Source organism: Vitis vinifera, chromosome 16 (genome assembly GCF_030704535.1).
Source record: "Vitis vinifera cultivar Pinot Noir 40024 chromosome 16, ASM3070453v1".
NCBI classification, from domain to species: Eukaryota; Viridiplantae; Streptophyta; class Magnoliopsida; order Vitales; family Vitaceae; genus Vitis; species Vitis vinifera.
In genome coordinates, this window is record NC_081820.1 from 14,481,689 (window position 1) to 14,502,533 (window position 20,845).

General features: G+C 30.0%; 1 long non-coding RNA gene across 2 annotated transcripts; it reads left to right on the plus strand.

Annotated features, from left to right (window-relative positions):
* The first annotated feature begins 19,136 nt into the window (after positions 1 to 19,136).
* LOC104882028 (uncharacterized) lies at positions 19,137 to 20,534 on the plus strand. Of its 2 annotated transcripts, none has more exons than XR_009467931.1 (3): positions 19,137 to 19,263; positions 19,830 to 19,934; positions 20,195 to 20,489. It is a non-coding gene; the product is annotated as an uncharacterized LOC104882028 (long non-coding RNA). The 2 variants fall into 2 exon arrangements; XR_787861.3 differs by lacking the exon at positions 20,195 to 20,489 and adding an exon at positions 20,497 to 20,534 and having other exon boundaries at positions 19,138 to 19,263.
* Positions 20,535 to 20,845: the final 311 nt, after the last annotated feature.

Genomic DNA, 20,845 nt, shown 5'->3' on the forward strand with positions numbered 1-20,845 from the left:
ATTCATTTAATATATATATATATATATATATATATATATATATGAACCGCATCTAGATGGTAATGTAGTGCCGATCTGAATACACTTCATGTTTATATTTTAAAAATGAATGAATAGCAATAACTTCTATACAAGATATAAGACTTTTTTAGAATCTTATATTTAAAAAGTAATGAATTTTAAAATTATTTTTAGGGTTATTTATAGGCTTCCATACGCGTTTAAGTGACTTGGGCCCAAACTGGACTTAGTCAAGCCTACTTAGATCTTAATTAATTAATTAGCCTTATTGGACTCCGATTAATTAATTAGCTTAGTCTAGAAAAATAATTAATAAGATCTATTGCAACCTTACGCTTACCAAAACACACTTATGCACATTTATGAACTAGAAACCTAAATCTCTCAAATAAAATGTGACATCATGAACTAGGAGCTCGAGTGAGAACATTGGGATCCATAGGAAAATAATGGTTCCCCATAATCCAATTCTAAAATAGATTCAACATTTCACTAAAAAGAGTTAACTACATTCTAGTATTCTATATTATTATGAGGCAAAGCTCAAGTTGTGACTTGTTATCCATTGCATGGAAATCCCCCATGAATTGGTGTCTGTAATAGAACAAAATAGTGCTATTAACTTATCAAGGTTACCTCTCCAATCCTTGATTTATAGATCCTCTTACTATAAGATCAATTGACATACTCTATCTTATAAAGAGCATATGTCAAATCAATGAAAGAAATTGTTATGACCAGTCTTTTTTATCACATGTCCTTTAGATCACCTAAAATGAAACATTGTTTCAATTCTATAAGATATTATGGTGCCTCTATTGAGAATATTTGTTGTCACCAACCTCCATCAACAATGACCCAATTTATGAGAATATATGACCATATTAGAGTCTCATTTATAAGTCAAAACCTATTGTTGACTTCAGTATATACTCAATATCCTCTCAATGTTGAGAGTTTATGCAATATACTAACTTGGTGAATCATGACAACTAATTCAACACAATTTAACATAAATTTTATCCAATATGTAACCATATATACTAGTGCACTTACCATAGGAACCCTATCTTGATGGTCAAGACAAGTCATCCCTCTAATTAGGAGGTAGCACACAATAATCTTTGTTGGATTGCCCAAATCCATGAATTGATTGTGAATTGTTTATCATCTTGTAAGAGACTTATGATTTATATTTTTTGTACAACTCCTAATGCACCTAAGTCATGTACAACGCAAGTGATATGAGCACGAATGTTTATATAATAAATCAATGCATAAGGGATAACAAAGGGAACTAGAAACATAAATAACTAAATTTATTAATGAATCTTAGTTGGTTACACTGTATGTAGATTAACAAGATCGCGTTAAATAGAAATCCAACGATCTTAGATCAAATTGACTTTATGTGTACTTTAATTTGACCAAGGCATGACCAAATCTCTTTTAAGTGATCAACTTCAAAATATAAAACTAAACAATAAGTCGTATTCCCTTGAACATAATAATTATGTTTTTATGTTGGCCCTCTTATACACTAATGGTTATGTATCGGGTATCGAAATTGAAATTATGATTGACTCTGACCTTTGAACTTGAAACCTCATTCTTAATGGATTGATGTATAATATCTAGGAAACTCGCTTGATTTATTATTGATTAAACTAATCTTGAGAGTTCTTGAACATGATGATCTAATTAAGTTTATTTATTTATTTATTTATTTGTGTTTCATATCTCGACTTCGATATATTAATTGGTTTCTAATTGAGCTAGTTTAGTTTGTCAGTTCCCTTGGTAAATTTTATTTTTTTCATTATATTGATCTAAGGCTTTAAGCACTCGAGCACTAAGCACTCAAGCATTATAAGTTCTATCTGGTGTCGCTTTGAGTGGTTAGACTACTTAAACGCTCTAAGTCATATCCAGTGCCGCTTCCAACGCTCATGACGCTTAAGTGTTAATCTGCATTAAGCGCTCTTTTAGGCTATTTAAATCCATCATGTGCGCCATTTGCACTATTTTACCTTTCTGAGTTATTTCAAGCTCTTTAGGTTTCCATTTCTTTATCGTTTGAGGTTAGTTCGCTTCGTTTTTCACATTTTGATTCACTTGTTATTGTTCTATACCTTGTTTTTAGCTTTCCTAATGGTTTAGTTTTCTTTTAAATTTTTTTAATTATTCTTGTTTTTTGTGTTATTTCATATTCTATTGCCTTAGTATGGCAAGTCATTGTTGCCGGTGAGAAGTGACCCACAAAATGCATTAGGGCATTGCACTGCAGGGTCCTTTCGACCTAGTAGCTTTTCAAATGAAGTGTTTCCATAGCATGGAAGCACGAGATTGCTTCTATGCCTCCTTTCATGATAAGCGTGTTGAGATCGAGCGTTCAATCAATCTCAAAGCTTTCCAGGACACTACTCTCCCCGCTATCATTAGAGAGCGAAGATGGGAGACGGTGTTCTCTCTTCAAGGGACTTATTACCAAAAGGCTTAGTAATTTGATGAAAATAAATTTCTTTGAAACATTTACTAAATAGAATATTTATTAATTGGATTTGTGTAAGAGAAGAAGAATTGATTTTTCTATTACACTAGGTTTCCAATAAGGAAATAACTATTTTTGGAAATTCTCAAAGTAAATAATTTATTCATCAAGATAATTACTAAGGACATAAATTACTCTTATTTATCTCATAAGATTAAGTAGGAGAGGACCTTAGGCAAGCCCACAACCTCCATTGTCAAGCCCATCTTGATTTGGGTTCATCATCACTCCCACGATGGTTTGGCCTTAAGAATTAGGATATATGAACTCTCCACATAGATGAAACTAGATATGTCTGTAGTGGGAGCAATCACCCCTACAGTGAGATTCTTGACTTGATGATATTGATAGTTCAAGGACAATGGTTATACACTTGACATTGGATATGAAGTGGTAGAATCGCCCCACGCAGTCCCACTTACATAGTCTATAGGCCAAACTCAAAAGGTATGCTAATCTTACCTTTAGATACCTTTCATGGTTAAGGCAAGGAGATCAATTTGAAACGGTCTCTAACTAGTAATAAGATCATAACTTGCCCCACGTAAGCTTGATTCTTATGATACTAGGATATCTTGCAAAAGGATATGTAGTTTGAGAGCACTACATTTTTGCTAAATTAATTTCCAATTGCCTTGAATGCTCAAATATTAAGTCATATTGTGGACCCCGCATTTTCACACGATGCGTTCCCACTCAACAGTGCAACTCGCTTTTTATTTATTTTGGTGAAAATATGATTTTTAGAAAAGACTTGGAGTTGCCAATTATTTTTGTTCTATTTTTTTAGGGAAAAACAAAATAAGAAATAAAATCCCTAAGTATGACTCCTGAAGGAAAAACAGGTCTTTGAAAAATTGAGTTTGAATTTGGGAGTCAAGTTAGCTATTGGGAAGGTATGGTGGTGAGTCATCGCACCCCTCTAAGTCGCTAAAAACGGATCTCTACTAAATAAGGTGAAGCAAGCGAGGCAATTGACAAAAAAATCAATGGATATCAATAAAATGATTGAATAATAAAATAAATCAAGCATGAGAACGAATAAATAAATAAAGTAAGAGTGAGAGCATACCTTAATAGCAAGTAATAGTGCACTATCATGAAAATAAGGTTAGCTCAAATATAAAATTATCACATGCATATCAAAGAGCAAGACAAAGATCAAATAATATTCATTAAGCATAACGGTTGATAATCAGAAGATAAAACTCATGTAGAGCCCCCACCAAAGCCCAATTGATTTTGCATGAATTAATCCCACAAATTCCATTGTTTTGGAATTATGAAAATTGCATTCATGCTTATTAAAAATTAAGAAAAATCAAAGATTATTTGAAAATCAAAGAAAATTCGTGAAAGTGCTTACCAGAAGGGAAATGTAGCAAGTTTATTAAAAAGGGGATTTTTTTTTACCTAAAAACCCTAATAAAGGATGAAAAGTTGTAAAATTAAAAAATATTTGAAAATTGGAATGGAATTAAAACTATTTGAAAGAAAACTAGAGTTTTGAAATTTAATTGAAAATTGAAGTCTCGAAAATTAAATTTAAAATTTGGAATTTTGAAAAAATTATTTGAAAATGGGAGTTCTGAAAATTAAATTTAAAATTTGAAAATTTGAAAATGAGAGTTTCGAAAATTAAATTTAAGAATTGGAGTTTTGAAAATTATTTGACAATTGGAGTTTTGAAAATTATTTGAAAATTGGAGTTTTGAAAATTAAATTTAAGAATTGGAATTTAGGAAATTAAATTTGAAAGAAATGGGAATTTTGAAAATTATTTGAGAATTGGAGTTTTGAAAATAAAATTTAAGGATAGGAGTTTTGGAAATTAAATTTGAAAGAAATTAGAGTTTTGAAAATTAATTTTGAAAGAAATTGGAGTTTTGAAAATTGATTTTGAAAGAAATCGGAGTTTTGGAAATTAAATTTGAAAGAAATCGGAGTTTTGAAAATTAATTGAAAATTGGAGTTTAAAAAATAAATAAATTTAAGAATTGGAGTTTTGAAAATTAATTTTGAAAGAAATTTGAGTTTTGGAAATTATTTGAGAATTGGAGTTTTGAAAATTAAATTTAAAAGAAATTGGAGTTTTGAAAATTAATTGAGAATTGGAGTTTTGAAAATTAATTGAAAATTGGAGTTTTAAAAAAATTAAATTTAAGAATTGGAGTTTAGAAAATTAATTTTGAAAGAAATTGGAGTTTTGGAAATTATTTGAGAATTGAAGTTTTGAAAATTAAATTTAAGAATTGGTGTTTTGGAAATTAAATTTGAAAGCAATTGGAGTTTTGAAAATTAATTTTAAGAATTGAAGTTTTGAAAATTAATTTGGAAAGAAATCTGAGTTTTGAAAATTAATTAAAAATTGGAGTTTTAACAATTAAATTTAAGATTGGAGTTTTGAAAATTAATTGAGAATTGGAGTTTTGAAAATTAGTTGAAAATTGGAATTTCGGAAAATTATTCGAGAATAGAATTTTTATAAAAATTAAATATTTAAAATTAAAATATGAAGAATTAAAAGGACCGAACACTTGGCCCTTTGGGTGGTGCATTGGAGGATGCCCATGCATAGCCATGATACAGAAAACAGAGGAATGCATAAAAGGGGCAGCCATGCAAGCCGGACAGGCTGGGAGCTGAGGAATAATGCACAATCCAAGACTATGCACTGTAGATGGCCCTTCCTGGAGATGGTCTTCCTTTGTTAGCACTATAAGACGATTTCCAACTCTTTTGTGTAGCCCCTTTACCCTTCTTATTCTCGGATCGAGCCTGTGACAAGCTCTCTTGGTTCTCCTTTTCGGCGTCCTTAGGTGGTGTTAGAACTGGCGCCAAAGAGGACTCTGAGATCTGTCCGGCCAAGATGTTTGCCTCATTCGCTGAAGAGCTCTTCTCCTTCAACGTCTTTTGCCTTTTTTATTGGAACAACCATGGGGATTTCAACAACAGTCTTAGCCATGGTTAAAAGAGAGATAGAGAGAGGAAAAAAAAAGTCAAAGAAATAGGTGTATTTATTCAGTACTTTTCTGATCACAAAACCCACCGATTCCTAACACCTTCACGCACTATTCTCGGACTAAACTTCTCAACAACTACTTTCTTCTCCATCACAGCTTGCTTCTCCATCTTTGTACTTGAATCTTTAGGTATTTCCACAATAAAATTGAAAACACCATCACCCAAGTGTAGTGGTAGATCATGCCAAAGAGGAGAGCATTGCAAACGAATAGCCTTTTTGAGACTGACAGTGAGACTCCATTGTTGCAGCGTAGACTGCGAACTTGAGATATCTGATTCAAGGAGATGAGCCAATTGGTGATGACAGCGAGTCGTGCGGCAGCCATGGCTAGACTGCTGAAGAAATGGTGAGTTCTAAATCCTGATAGGCTCATGCTGTGGTTACAAGGGGAAGTAAAGGAGGGATTCTGATAAGAGGGCAACCAAATGAATCTGGTCGCCTTTCTGAACAACTTCTTCAGAGGAAATTGCATCGAGAGGGTCATTATGGATTCCATTTGCTTTCAAGTAGTTCAAGTTCTCATGGAATCAACTTCTTCACTAGCTTATCCAAATATCCTGTGGTCAATCTCCAACATCATTAGCTGAGAGTTCCTCCAAAGCACGGATAGTTGGATTTCTCAATGCTCTTCCTTCATAGCTCAAGTTCTTTACATCCCCTGTTCCCCCTACAAACTTCCTCTATATTCTTTTTTCCACACCTAGCTCTGTTCTCTTCCCCTTCAAGCCTTCACCAGCTTTACTGCTCAGCATCCACTCCTCTGTCCTCTGTTCAGAAGAAGTCTCCATCTCAACCACCACCATGGTAAGGTGGTGGTGTCCTTGGCCACATGTCCATGCAGCTTGCTCTTAGCGGAAAGAGGTCTCCCACTCCTCCAAATGGTGACAGCTCATTCGGGTGTGAGAAAAAAAAAACCAATGGTCCAAGAGGGTTCTACACATATGCATAGTTATTCTTTGTTATAGATATCATGTCTGTTTTGCTTTATTACTCTTTTTCTTATAAGGAACCTAACCCAACTAATTATTTGGACTAATATTATAATCTTAATATAGTAACTAATAGCATAAAAGCTAGTTTAGGTAGAACTAGCTATTCCTTTTGAACTAACTTAGTAAAAGAAAAGAGTGGTATATCAAAGGTGGCATTAGACAAATCAGAAGACCAAATGTATAATACTTAGATTTTTCTACAATATGTTGTAATCAATGATGAAAATATCGGTAATCACGGATATATTGGAGATATATTCGTGGATATTTTGGAAAAAATATCGATAAGCCTAAAATTGATCAAAATTTATAAAAATACAAGAAAACCTTCATAAAAATGTAATTAGAAGTATAATAGATATTTTAAAATTGTTTTATTAAAGAATTTAATATATGTATGATATGATTTATCATATTTGATAATAATATCGTATGCATCGATAAAAATATGAATTTTATAAGTGTACATTTATTATTAAATTACATCAAATATTATTTCATAATAATATTATGATATTTTATTATAATATCTCTAACTTAAAAATATATATTAATATTAAAATTATGATCCATTTAATTCAAATGTATTAAATGATATAAAATAAATTATGATATATGTACAATTTTTTAATATTTAATTAATTTATTAATGATATTAAATTCACTATAAAGAAAATTATTATGATAATTTTTATATTTTTGGTAATCAATTAAAAGAAATTTTTGTATTTAATTATAAAATAATTAATTTGCTATCTAAAATTTTCTTTACATGATAACTTTGAATATATATTTTTAGTGCAATACATTTAACAAACGGCAAGCTTGCCCTGGTGGTCTGATGAGTTGAATCCTAAACCTTTTGTTTAGGGTTCGAATCCCCTCAACAGCACAAAAAAAAGGCATTTTAAGAGTGCACTATAGCGCATTAACTGGCCGAAATATCGACGATTTTCTTCCTTTTAGGCCTTTTTTTCCCATTAAATCGGCGATTTATCGCCTGATGCCGATATATCGACGATTTTTTTACCGATTTTCAGCTATTTTTCTCCTCTCCAATTTTTCTCCATAAGATATCGTGTCGACATCTCCCGATACAAGATATATCAACAATATATCGTCAATATATCCCGACATTTTCCTCCTTGGTTGTAATAGCAACACATGTCTATTTCCAAGGACTTTGATAATCTTTTTCTAGTTTACAAGGGTTGTTTGGTGATAAGGGCAAGCCAACCTAGATAAGCTGCCCTTAGGACTATTATGAACACCAAGTTTTATATTATCTTAAAGGCCTTGCTAGTTTCCTTCATATGGATAAGGAGATTCTCAAAGATTATATGGTGTTCATATGGAAGTCAAGGGATCTTTAGGTTCTTCTACTAAGAAGAACACCAACACAAAATAAGGAAAATTCAATAGAAGGAATAAGAAAACAAGCTTAGGCGTAGGATAAGCTGCCCTTAGGACTATTATGAACACCAAGTTTTATACTATCTTAAAGGCCTTGCTAGTTTCCTTCATATGGATAAGGAGATTCTCAAAGATTACATGGTGTTCATATGGAAGTCAAGGGTTCTTTAGGTTTTTCTACTAAGAAGAACACCAACACCAAATAAGGAAAATTCAGCAGAAGGAATAAGAAAGCAAGCTTAGGCGCAGGTGATTCCTTTGTGACGCTAAAAAATGAATGTCTGATTTACCTAAGGAACAAGGAAGGTACATATCATTTTTTTGTTATTGAATATTTAGTGTGGATTTCACTATTTTTTGTTGATAGATTCCATGCCCATTATTTGTAAGTCCTTATAGGGTATTTAACAAGTGAGAAGGTTAAATGATGGGATTACACTTGCCTTGGCTTCAATTACAAGGCTAGTTATGCAGGTAAGTGGGAAGTAATATCTTCATCTTTTATATGTATTTCATTATCACTTTGTCAAGTAATGAGAACAGTCATATCCTAGGCTTGAACCTAGCACTAATTAAACATTTGGTGTTTAGACCTTAGTCATATTAATCTAAATAAGGTCCAAAGACTAGTCAAGTCTAGACTCTTTGATTCCAAAAGATCATCTAGTCTATGAATACTATATATATAGATGGTAAAATGACCAATAGAACTAGAGCTAAGGAATGCTTGGAGTTAGTGCATATTGACATGTATGGACCTTTTTGTGTTTATGCATGGAAAGTGTTGGTATTTCATCATTTATTGATACATACTCTAGGTTTGGATATGTGTATAGTAAATCTAATGCCTTGGATAAATTCTTTGAATTTAAGGTAGAATTAGATAACCCACTAGGTAAACATATTAGGCACTTTGATTGGATCCAAATGAAATGCCTAGTAAGTTTGATTCTTCCATAGAAGCATAAGATTATATTCCAGTTATATGCACAAGGGACTCCATTGCAAAATGAAGAGATGAAAAGAAGATATCAAACTTTGATAGATATGGCAAGAAAATCTAAAAATTATAAGTTTGAAAAATGAGTAATATAAGCCAAAAGAAATAGTCATGGACCAATCCACAAGACATTCAATCTTTCTCAACCCTCAAATGAGTATGAAATTAAGCTCAAAAGAGGAATGGGAGGACAAATTAGCACTCATCCATGAAAAAAAAAAAAGTGTTAAATTCACAAGAAAAAAAAAACCACTCATAGATGAGGATGTTTCATGTGAAATCATGCATCATGTACCAAGGAACATGGTAGCCATTATTGAACTTAAAATGACCATAAACTTAAGCCTCAAATGACCATGAAAGAGTGTTCAAATAGGATGAAAATGATTCTCTAAAATCAGTTTGAAAAACCATTCAAATCTCTTAAAAATCATAAAAGCGGTCCATCAATTTTTTTCAAGCATAAAAGTAAAATCAAAGCCTATGGAAGGAAACTTGACCTTGGGCAACGAAATTGGTCATTATAAATACTTGAAATTTTAGCCAATGACGGTTTGAAAATGGGTTTTATAAATAAATTTAAAAGAAGAAAAAAGTGCCAAAAAAGGGTTCAAAGAATCATTTCTATGGAAAATCTCTTTGGCAAATAAACAAATACTTTGTGGCTCTCAAATTTGATTTTAAAATCAATCAAAAAGACTTTCAAAAACCATTAAATGAAAGGAAAAAACTAAATCCTTAAAAGAGAAATCAAAATAAAAAATAAGGATTTCAAATTCAAAGTCTCGTTTCATTATTTTAATCAATGGGCTTGAAGAAGAGTAAAATAACCTAAAAGAGAAGAAAACCAAATCAATTAAAGCATCAAAACCCACTATACAAGCAATTATTTAAGAAATCAAGAAATTTCTTAAATAATAAAGATGAAAAAAGTGAATAAAAGAATAAGAAACTTCATAGATGAAGAACAAAATATCCAATAATCAAGTGTGTGGCCATTAATATCCACATCCAACAAATAAATATCCTCAAATAATCAAAGAGAAGAAGAATGGATTGTAAATGAAAGATAAAAAAAGAAATTAAATCATTCTAACAAAGTTTCTCCTCATAAGCAAATAAGCTTCCCTTTTTCTCCAAGCCACAAATTTATTCCAATCTTCAAAGTTCTTCTCCCAAAAATTCAGCAAAGTTTCCTCTCCTAAAATGTCAAAAGATCTCTCTTTCCCTCCACCCCCACCTTCCCCTAATGAGCACCCGAAGACCCCTTCTTATAGGGTAAGGAATGGTGGAAATTTGACAACTTGTCTTCATCTCCTCCAAAGCCCAACTCTCTTTAAAACCCCCTTAAACCAAGCCCAAACTCCTAAAATGCAATAACCCAAGGGCAAGTCTCATAAAAACACTCCTAAACTGAGCCTAAGGAACCCTTAAAAAAAAAAAAGGGAAACCTAGAGTGTTGCTAAAGTTATGTCATGGATCCAAAAACCCCTTCAAAAGGTCTCCAAAAGTGGCTCAAAAGTCAATGCCAAAGTCAAGTAATAGGTGGACCACTAAGGAAAGTGAAGAATAGAAAGGTCAAAAAGAATCTTATGCATGTACTATGCAAGAGAATGAGGCGAGGGGCACCAAATATGATCAAAATCATGTGCTATAGGGACAAAATAGAAGGTCAATAGTATAACAAGAACAAAATCATCTAAAAAACCTAACCTCATGGCCATCAACTTATTGTTTGATTAAAACTATACAATTTACAAATCCAATTAGTTTATTTGATCATGTCTAACTTTTAATTAATTTAAAACTTATTCAATTTGAAAATAGTACATTGGATTTCTATTTAACAAAGCAAAACATTGACCTTTAAAGCACAATTTTACTTACTCCCCTTGAATTGATGATTTTTTTCTACCTTTTTTTTTATTATTATTGTTTTTCATAGTGGAGGCATTTTACCATAATAAAGAAATCATACTTTTATGCATGGTAGTCTTTTCCACTAGGGTGTGTTTCCAAATTTTGCCAATGATGCCATATTTTTCTTAGATAAAGGATATTAAATTGACTCCAACCAAGGTTGTCATTATTCATTTCGGGATGCATATATTTTGAACTATACCAAAATGATATTTCAAATTAATTTGAAATAGGCATAATGTTCCCTAAATTTGAAACTACACATAATAATCAAACTAAAGAAGATTTCCTTCCAATTAGAAACAATAGAAGATCTTATAAAGTAATCATATCAAATTCTCTATTTACTTTGTTATCAAGTTCTAAAAGAAAATTAAAATGATTCTAAGGACATAATATATAGAAGACTAAACATTTCAAAGAATAACAAAATTGAAAGATCACACAAACTATTTAGGAAAATAATAATAAATCCAATAACCACAAAATTTATCAAATCACAAGTATATAAAGTAATAGACCTAAGATCTAGAAAAAAAAACTCTCCTTAAAACAATGATGCTAAGTCTTAAATTCATGAACACAAATACTCTCCTTAAATATGACAAACTCCCCCTAAACTAAGGTCAACATGATAGTGCACTAACAAAGAAAACATAAATTGAAAAACCCTAAAGACTCCTAAAATCAACATAACTCTAGGGATAAGGATGAAACACCAATGCAACCCTTGGTTATGGAACTAAATATGCTATTGAGAAGGAGAGGTTTCTAAAGATTTCCTAAGGGGTAAAATTCTGAGAGATTGTAAAGGAGTACAACAAGACCTAGCAAACTAGAATTTTACTTTGAAGTTTAACAAAGGCACCTTTCCTAATCTAAATTTGTTCAGTCTTAGGGACTCTAAAAGATCAAATTAAAGTATCAACATGAGAATCATGAATAGGATGGGAGTTTTTTAAACCATTGAGTATTTTTTTTATTATTAAAAAGGATTATTATTATTATTATTATTATTATTATTATTATTATTATCTCTTAATGCCTTAGACTCAACCATAATCTTGTTAATTTGCCTATGAAATTCTTCAAACTTCCTAATGTGACACTTTTCACTAGTGTGACTATTTTTATGACAAAAGGAACATGTGTGCATGGTTTTACTAGACAATTAGATAATAGAAATTACTTTTTTAGCCTTAAAAAATTAGTCTTTCCACTACTAGGAGTAGTAGATTCATCAACATACCTTAGGCTTCTCTTATTTTTGTTGTGCAATTTCTAGAAATCGAACATTGTTTCTATTAAGCAAAGATCTATGTTTGTTCTCCAGAAATTGAATTTTTTCAAGGTACATGGTTCTTTTTCTCTTATTTTAATACAACATTCTCATGTTTTAGAGATTCATGTGCAATAGTTATCTTATGCATTTATTCAATAACAATTGATATTCTTCACACAGTCTAGCAATAGATGCAACAAAAGCTAGACAGTTATTTTGATTATTCTAATTCTCATCGAAATTTGATGATTTACTCTAATTTGGCACATAATCACTTCAAGTCACTTCCTTGACTTTCTTATTTTTCTTGGGACTAACTTTTTGTCTACAAGATAAATCTCTCTTGAAATTATTTACTTCTAGAGTCAATGACTCCTTACTTTTATGATATTCATTCTTTTCTTTTGCCAACAAGACAACTTTATTATAAAGTGACAACTATTTTTAATTCGATTTAACAATTACTTTTTTTTTTTCATTCAATGGACAAAGATCCACACAAATATTTTTGTTTCTTGAGTTTTTCATTCAACTTTTTATATTCTTTATGCAATTTTTCCCAATCATGAACAACTTTTTCACAAGCCAAAAGTAAACATTTTTTTTCTTTAATGTGATTGAGATCCTAAAAGCAAGACATGATGTAACAAAGTTAAACTTCATTGTCCCTTTGTTATCCTTTTTATTAATTAACATTGATTTGATCATTCAGTCCATATCACTTGCATTGTACATGACTTAGGTATATTAAAAGTTGCATAGATAATACAAGTCATGGGTTCCTTGTAGGATGATAAGTTGGTCATAGTCAATTCATGAATTTAGGCAATTTAGTAGAGACTATAATACACTATCTCTTACTTGGAGAGATGAGTTGTATTAGTCATAGGCATAAGATTCCCATGGTGAATGCACTAGTGTATATGGTTACACATCGGACAGGATCTACGGTGAATCATTATGTAAGACTATTAGATTGTCATGATTCACCAATTTAGTATATTACATAGATTCTCAATCTTAAAAGGATATTGAGTTTGTATTGAAATCAACAGGAGACTTTGACTTATGGATAAGACATAAATGGTCATATATTCCTTACGGATCGGGTTAATGTTGATGAAGGTTAGTGGCAAATTAACAATAGGTATTCTCAATAAAGACACTATGATATCTCATGGAATTGAGACAACGTGTCCCCTTTGATGATTCAAAGGACATGTGATCATGAAATTTGTGATTGTAGTAATTCCCTTAGTAGAATTTAACATATGTTCATTTGAGTTAGAACATGTATGTTGATCACATAATAAGAGGATTTGTAACTCAAGGATCGAAGAGGTAATCTTATTGGGTTGATAACACTACCTTGTTAGATTACGAATATCAGTTTCTCCTTGCAATTCCATACGATACTAGAGAGCAATTGACTCTCTTTAGTGGAGTGTTGAGTCAACTTCAAAATTGGATTTTAAGGAAGTTAGTATTTTCCTATGGGTTCTAGTGGTCCTTGCTCAAGCTTTTAGTTCATGGTGACACATACTTTGAGGGTACTTTGGGTATATAATTCATAAGTGTGCATAAAGGCATTTTGGTAAAAATGTGAGATTGCACTAGATCTTATAAATGGTCTTTCTGGAATAAGCTAATTAATTAATTTGAAACCTATTAAGGATAATTAATTAATTAGGATTCAAATGAGCTAGATTAAGTGACCTAAGCCTAATTTGGGTTCAAGTCACTTAACCCCACAAGGAAGCCAATATAAACCTCCTTAAGGGTTAGGGCTTTAGGCTGATAGTTCAGTTTTTTGAAATTCCAAGGAGAGGAACTCTAGTCACCCTATACAAAGAGAGAAGCTCACTCTTATCTCATTTCAAGACTAATAGAGGAAGAAATCGAGTAAAAGATCATTGGGTAAACAAGTTCTACGATGACCATACCGCAATTTCAAAATCTTCATAAGATGGAAATAGATTTAGGAACATCTAGATCACAAGTTTGAGTTTTTCCTCTTTAGATCCATATTCATTTTGGTTTCTAATGTCATATGTTTTTGCTCTAATTGATCTAAAGAACTTTAGGGATAGTTGCATGCACCCTACAAGATCCAGGGTCAGAGAATGGAGCAATCCGAGATTCCGAGCATTCTCTTCTTTCAATTCCATGAAAACAATATCAAAGATGTGAATTAAAGAAAATTTTGATTTGTAAATTTTTCCCTACTCAAATAACAATTGAAAGTTTGTAGACTAAAATTATGATACGCCTAAAGGGAGGGGGGTGTGTGAATAGGTATTTATTGATTTAAGCACAAGAATTTTATTTTTTTACTTTCTCCTTTGATATAAGGAAGTAGAAAAAGAAACATGGAGGTTTTTATATGGAAAACCTTCTATACAATCTCTCAAAGACTATGTAGATATAAAAACCATGAGGTTAGAGACCTCAAACCTCAAAACGTTGCAACATCACACATGTTTCTAGTGGACTCTATCCTAGCACTTGAGGGGATACAAGTCTATCTTTCAACCCAAAAGAATGTAAAGATGAACTTCTTTGAAAGTATGGGATGCAGAGAGAAGACTAATTCATTTTTTCCAATATTTGCATTACTAATTTAAACGGTCGCCTAATGCACTAACAAAATTGATTGATTTTGAAAAGAATAAAAATGTGATCACTTATTTATTTTTAATGAAATAATTCTTTAAAGCTTATATATGAGATATATTTGAGAGAGGATAGAAAAATATGGATAACTTTTATGTTATGTTTGGTTTTTGAAAAGTACTAATAAAAGAAAAAAAAAATTCATATTTGATTTCATTATAAAAAATACAAAACAAAATCAAATCTATTAAAATTTATTGAAAATTATATATTTTAAAATATTTAATCAGAAAATTAAGTGAATTGAGTTTGAAGTAATATATAAAAAGTAATTTATTGATTTTCAAATCAATTATAATATCTTTTATTTTTTATTTTTAAAATTTTTTTTTTCTTTTTCGTACATTTTTATATTTTCCTTCAAAAATTTCACAATTAAACATTTGACTTAAAGAGACCGGATAAATAGATAATGCATAATGTGACATGATAATAGTGAGATGCCAAAGAGGCGTGCCATGTGCTGACAACGTCTCATTTTACGTCACGTAACGTCAACCGGTCAAGTATAAAGGAAGAAGGACAAGGAAAGGTGGTTCGAGTATCTTTCTTTTCATCCATAATTCCTAGGCATTCAATATGTCCATAAAATTATTTCCACGAAAGAAATGTGGAAGGAATTCACTTTTAATTTAATTTCACAATATTAAAAGAAAGTGAATTAATTTAATACTTTTCGGACATGATGTGGGAATAATTTATAGATTTAAGTAAATATATATATATATATATATATATATATATATATATATTAATTTAAGACTTTTTTTATACATTTTTCTTAAGAATAAAAAATAATAATAAATTTATATTAAAATAGAACATCTTGTAAAAAAAAGGGTTTAATTTATCTCCTTAAAAATTATTTTAAACAATTTAAACTTTTTTTTTTTAATATAAACATTTACATTATATTTGGTTCAGGGAAAGTTTGATATGAAGAAAAATAAAAAAAAAATTTAAATTAACAAATTATTTTTATATATTTCTTTAAATTTATTTCACTTATTATATTTGTTATCTTATCTAAATAGACATCAAGGCTACAGGGCTATGTTTGGTTAAAAAAATTGAGGGAAAATATGAGGAAAATAAAATAGAGAGGAAAAGTGGAAAATAAAAATAAAAAATATATTTAAAATCAACAAGTTATTTTTATATTCGATTTCAAACTCATTTCACTTTTTTAACCATTTTATATAAGAATTAAATAATTTGAAATTATATAATTTTTTAATTAATTTTAATTATATGATTTTATTTGGTATTTTGTATAAAATAGTCAAACATGATAAAATCATTTTTTTTTTCTTACTATTTTCTAGGAACCAAACATAACAGAAATATCTCACCTTACCACACTTGTAAGTTGTAACCCAAGGGTTTTGCCTTGGACTTGAATTTTCTCTTGTATTTCTGGGGTTTCTCCTTTTTATTTTTTATTTTTCATAATATTTTCTATATTTTTTATAATTGTAAAATTTTTTAATTTCTTTTGCATTTTAATGAATAAGGTAGAGTTAGGATCTTCTATGATATTGAGCACAAAATAAATCTAATTCTGTTTTACTTAAATCGAGTTCATGATAAATTCTAGTATTAATCTTTAGGTTATATTTGATTTCAAGAAAGTATTAAGGAAAAAAAAAATTTTAAATTTATTTTCTTATATTTGATTTCACTATTAAAAATATTAATAGTGAGAAAAAAAATTATAAAAGAATTTGTTTTTGTATATTCATTTAAATTCATTTCATATATTTTCTTTAATTATATATAAAGATTATATAATTTAAAAATTCATAAAATTTTACTTAATTTTAATTATATGGATTTGTTTTCTCATTTTTCATAATGAAATCAAACACGAGAAAATTATTTTTTTTAGACTATATTTGTTTCCCAAAAAATATTAAAAAAAGAAAAAACTGTTAAGAAAAGTGATTTTTTTATTTTCCCTTTCATCTTAGAAAATATAAAAGAAAATAAAATAAAATCAAAATTAATTTAAAATTTATATATTTTTAAATTATTTAATTTTGTTAAAAATGAGAGAAATAAGTAAAATAAAATTTAAAAACATATAAAAATAATTTATTAAATTTAAATATATCTTTTTATTTTCCTTTATTTTTTCTTTCATTCTACTTTTCCTTTCTATTTTCTTTCTTTCATATTTTCCCTCAAATTTGTTGAGAACCAAATATAGTCTAAATATCTTCATTTTTCTTTTTCTTTTTAAGTACTCTACGAGGATGAAACATAGCAGAAAACAAATTGATTAATTTAATAAACTTATTTTAATGCATAAGTTTTAATAGAATTAAAATTTTTTCCCGGATGTGGGAATAACTCAAATTTTAAGAAAAAAAAATATTAACTTGAGCAACTGTTTAAATATACTCTATATTTGTTTTGGTTTTAAAAATAAAAAATAGAAATAAATTCTATATTAAATGAAAAACTTCTAATACAAATTATGAACTTATCTTTATTTTGAAAAACACTTCTAAAAAAATAAAGACTTATTTTAAAGTTTGTTTGGAAATATTTAAAAAAACAGTTTTTAAGAAAAAAAATTAAAATTATTTTTAGAAATATAATAACGTTGAAATCTCAAATTTAACAAAACAAGTTACTACTTGAAGTTGGTGTTGCCCCTTATTATGAAAATATAAAGAAAATGATTAAATGCACGCCATTCAAGTTTCCCATCTTTCAGTGAAAGTGGTGAGTGAAATTTTGAAAAAAGTGAAAATAATAAAAAGAAAATGTAATATGTGAATCAATTTTATGGGTCAAAAAATTAAAAGAGAAAAATAAAGGGTAATTATTTTTAAAAACTATTATGAAAAACAAATTTTAATAACAATTTTTGAAAACTATTTTCTAATTTTTGTAGAACACAACAAAAGTCTATTTAAGAATTGAAATATTTTTAAAAATAATTTACTATATCAAAATTTGTCACATGATGGTCATATCCTTAAATATTATATGGACTTATATTATATGCAATTAGTAAATGAATTAAGAATGAATAGAATTATTTTAAATATTTGTTTAATTATTATTTTAAAACAGTTTTTAGGAAATAAATAAAACATGTTATTTGAAAATAGTATAGAAATCGGTCGCTAAACAAACAAAACGAGTTTTCCAAATGTTTTGTTTTTAAGAAAAGAAAAGTATTTTAAAAAATAGCTGCAAATAGGCTAGTGGAGTTTCATTATTTTATTAAGAAAAATTAGGCCACATATCACAAAAATTAGGCCATATATGGATAATGTAGATATCGGATCTAATTTAATTATTTGATATATATATAGGTGGTGATTTAACTTTCAACGGATTGCATTATAAATGGAGAGCAAGCAGGATCTTATGAGGATCGGAACGAAAGGCACAAGGACATGGAATGAGCGAGAGCCATACAATTGAGGATGATAGGTCACATAACTAAAAACAGCACAGGGCCCCACCCATTAACACCAATATGGGACCAGTGAAAGCCTCCGGTCCAAGGATTGAAATATCGGTTTTTACGGATATATCGATACTTCGATTTTACGGATATATCGGAAATATCGGAGAAATATCGGTGGATATTTTTTCACAAATATCGATAAAGTGAAAATTATTTAAAATTAATAGAAATGCTTGAAAAAACTTTAAAAAATGATAAAATAAGTAAAAATACACATTTTAAAGTTATCTTGTAAGTGTAATTGACACACATATATATATATATATATATATATATATAATTAAAAAGATATTTTAAACAAAGATATATTGGTAGATTCGATATTTGAATTTTAAAAATAATATATATGAATTTTGAAAGTATATAGAGTTAGAATTGAATTAAAAAATATTTGATTTTATTGAATAAAAATAATTTATACATAAATATAATACATATGATATTACAATAGTCCTTATATTAATGAAGAGATCGATGTGATTTCATTATATTGTTAGATGAAGATGACCCAATTTGCTGAAGATAATGTTTATTTAAAAAATTTTAAAATATTTTTATTAAAATATGTTTTATTATATTTTAAATAAAAATTAAATTAATTTATATAAATATTTTATTTGAGATTTAATTTTTAAAATTTTATTAAAAACATATAGTAACAACTTTTTTTTATTAATATTAATTTATTTAATAATCAAAATAAAATTCAATAATTTATAATTATTTATATGGGTGGAGGAAAATTGCTTGGTTTTTTTTTTTTTTTTACCTCTACTAAATCTAAAAATTAAAAGGGCCACCCACTTCTCAAGTTGCCCTCCAGCCGAGAGAATTCGGCAGCCGCTGAAGCTGCCCTCCAGCCAAGACCTATCTTCCTCTGCCACTCTCAATCCTCGCAGGTACTAATCTAATCACGTTGATATTTTTTTTTTTGCAACCCCCGTTTGATTCCCAAGAAAATCCATCCCCCATTTGATTTCCGGGAAAATTCATTCTCGTTTGATTTCCGAGAAAATCCATTCAAACCCCCAAAGAAAACCAAAAAATTTGCTTTTCTTTTGCTCCCTGTGTTTTCTGGATCTGTTTTAAGGGTCTCTTTGTTGTTGTGCCATTGGATTTAAATTTCACGAACCCTAAATCCACGATTTTTGAGCCAGATTTTGTATCCTGTGCGCGGGCTGGACTGGTAGGAAAATATCGGGAAATTTTCCGATAAATCGGTATTTCGCCGATATTTCGCCGATATATCGGAGATTTTGCCGATTTTTTTGTCGATTTTTCCGTCGATCGATAATCGGTGACGATTATCGTTTCGGCGCCGTCCGATATCCGATATTTCTTCGAAATATCGGCGACATTTTCCGATTTTTCAATCCCTGCTCCGGTCCAGCCGGGAACAGAATACATATCTCCAACTTGGTTTTTTTTTTTTTTTTTTACCTCTACTAAATCTAAAAATTAAAAGGGCCACCCACTTCTCAAGTTGCCCTCCAGCCGAGAGAATTCGGCAGCCGCTGAAGCTGCCCTCCAGCCAAGACCTATCTTCCTCTGCCACTCTCAATCCTCGCAGGTACTAATCTAATCACGTTGATATTTTTTTTTTTTGCAACCCCCGTTTGATTCCCAAGAAAATCCATCCCCCATTTGATTTCCGGGAAAATTCATTCTCGTTTGATTTCCGAGAAAATCCATTCAAAACCCCCAAAGAAAACCAAAAAATTTGCTTTTCTTTTGCTCCCTGTGTTTTCTGGATCTGTTTTAAGGGTCTCTTTGTTGTTGTGCCATTGGATTTAAATTTCACGAACCCTAAATCCACGATTTTTGAGCCAGATTTTGTATCCTGTGCGCGGGCTGGACTGGTAGGAAAATATTGGGAAATTTTCCGATAAATCGGTATTTCGCCGATATTTCGCCGATATATCGGAGATTTTGCCGATTTTTTGTCGATTTTTCCGTCGATCGATAATCGGTGACGATTATCGTTTCGGCGCTGTCCGATATCCGATATTTCTTCGAAATATCGGCGACATTTTCCGATTTTTCAATCCCTGCTCCGGTCCAGCCGGGAACATAATACATATCTCCAGAAAGATCTGCGCCTCTCATTTCAATGTTGACCGCTTTTACTGTAGGAGAACCCTAACGCCGCCTTGCATAGCAGCAGCTCCAGAACCCTAACGCCGCCTTGCATAGCAGCAGCTCTGTTTCCAAAATGGATCCGCAACCCGAACCTGTTAGCTACATCTGTGGAGGTACATCCATTTTTCAATGAAAAAAGTATTTTTTTTCTTTACTCTTTTCCTTTCCTTAGACTTTATACTTACAAATCCTGATATGAATCTAGATCATTAGCAAGATCAGAATTTGTAGGTAAAGCAAATACAAATAAATGGGGGTAGGTATATATCAGAAAATCTGACTTTCGTTATTCTTCTGTATCCGACATTTCTAACGAACAAATGGGTTATAGTATTTCATGTT